At 47.5% G+C, this 1,961-nt stretch overlaps 1 protein-coding gene across 1 annotated transcript in view; it reads left to right on the top strand.

Moving 5' to 3' along the window:
• Positions 1-1,961, top strand: part of LOC110391865 (calumenin) — a gene marked incomplete at its 3' end in the record, with an annotated part of 25,937 nt that overhangs the window by 16,710 nt on the left and 7,266 nt on the right.

Raw genomic sequence — 1,961 nt, 5'->3', positions numbered from 1 at the left:
AGGAGTAAAGGCAGGAGGAGAGCCAAGAGTAAGTAAGAGCAGAGCGAAGAGTAGAGCCAAGAGGTAGTGAAGGCAGGAGTAAAGCTAAGAGTAAAGCAAAGAGTAGAGTTAAGAGCAGAGGTAACACTAAAAGCAAAGCCAGGAGCAGAGTCAGGAGTAGAGCCAAGAAGGAGTAAAGCCAAGAGTAACGCTAAGAGTAGAGCCAAGAGGAGAGCTGGGAGTAGAACCAGGAGTAGAGCTAGGAGTGGAGCCAAGAAGGAGTAAAGCCAAGGGTAAAACTAAGAGTAGAGCCAAGAGTAGAATTGAGAAGGAGTAAAGCTAAAGCCAGGAGTGAAGCCAAGAGCAGAGCTAAGAGTAGAGTCAAGAGTAGAGATTAGAGTGGAGCCAGGTGCAAAGCTACAAGGAGAGGCAAAGCAAAGCCAAGAAAGAGTAAAGCTCAAGCTGAGAGTAGAGCCAGGAGTAGAGCCAAGAAGGAGTAAAGCTAAAGTTAAGAGTAAAGCTCAGAGCAGAGGCAGGAGTAGAGCCAGGAGTAAATCCAAGAGTAAATCCAAGAGTAAAGCTGAGAGTGAAGCTGGAAGTAAGGCTAAGAGTAGAGCTTGGAGTAAAGCTGCACGTGACGCTGCGAGACAGGAGTACGAGGAAAGCTGCAAGTGAAGCCAAGAGTAAAACACAAGGCACCAGCGAGTTTAAGAGCAGAGCCAGGAGGAGAGGCAAGAAGAAGGAAAGCCAAGAGTAGAGCCAAGGAGTAAAGCCAAGGAGTAAAGCCAAGAGTAAAGCTAAGAGCAGAGCTAAGAGTAGAGCTGAGAAGGAGTAATAGCCAGGAATAGAGCCAGGAGTAAAGCCAAGAAGGGGTAAAGCCAAGAGTAGAGCTATGAGCAGAGTCAAGAAGGAGTACAGCTAGAACCAAGAGTAAAGCCAAGAGGGAATGAAGCCAAGAGTAAAACTAAGATCAGAGCCAGGAGTAGAGCTTAGAGCCAGGCGTAAAGCTACAAAGAGAGAGGGAGTAAAGCCAAGAGGGAGTAAGGCCATGAGCAGAGCAAAGAGCAGAGCTGAGGCCGTGAGTATAACTTGGAGCAAGAGAAGAGCCAGGAGTAGAAACGTGAGTAGAGCTAAGGGTAGAGCCAAGAGCAGAACTAGAAGTAGAGCCGGGAGTAGAACTGTGAGTGGATCCAGAAGTAGAGCCAGGAACAGGGCCAGCAGTAGAATCAAGAGTAGAGCTAAGCGTAGAGCCAGGAGTAGAATCAAGAGTGGAGCCAAGAGTTGAGACTGTAGTAGGACCAGGAGTTAGAACTAAGAGTAGAATCAAGATTAGAACTATGGGTAGAGCTAAGAGTAGAGCTAAGAGTAGAGCCAAGAATAGGGCCAGATGTAGAATCAAGAATAGAGCCAGGAGTAGGGCCAGGGAGAGAGCCACAAGTTGAACTAAGAGTAGAGCCAAGAGTTGAGCCAGAAGTAGGGCCAGGAGTGCAACTAAGAGTAGAGTCAAGAGTGGAGCTAAGAGTAGGACCAGGAGTAGAACTGTGGGTAGAGCCAAGAGTAGAACCAAGAGTAGAGCCAGGAGTAGAACTGTGAGTAGAGCCAAGAGTAGGACTAGGAGTACAACTATGGGTAGAGCTAAGAGTAGAACGAGGAGTAGAGCCAGGAGTAGAACTGTGAGTAGAGACAAGAGTAGAGCTAAGAGTAGAACCAAGAGTAGAGCTAGCAGTAGAACCAAGAGTAGGACTAGGAGTACAACTATGAGTAGAGCCAGGAGTAGAGCTAAGAGTAGAGCCAAGAGTAGAGGTAGGAGTAGAACCAAGAGTAGAGCCAGGAGTAGAACTGTGAGTAGAGCCAAGAGTAGAGCTAGGAGTAGAATGAGGAGTAGAACCAGGAGTAGAACTATGAGTAGAGCCAAAAGTAGAGCTAGGAGTAGAACCAAGAGTAGAGCCAGGAGTAGAACTATGAGTAGGGCCAAGAGTAGA

Source organism: Numida meleagris, unplaced genomic scaffold (assembly GCF_002078875.1).
Source record: "Numida meleagris isolate 19003 breed g44 Domestic line unplaced genomic scaffold, NumMel1.0 unplaced_Scaffold569, whole genome shotgun sequence".
Taxonomy (NCBI): domain Eukaryota; kingdom Metazoa; phylum Chordata; class Aves; order Galliformes; family Numididae; genus Numida; species Numida meleagris.
This window is presented reverse-complemented; position numbering and strand designations above follow the sequence as displayed.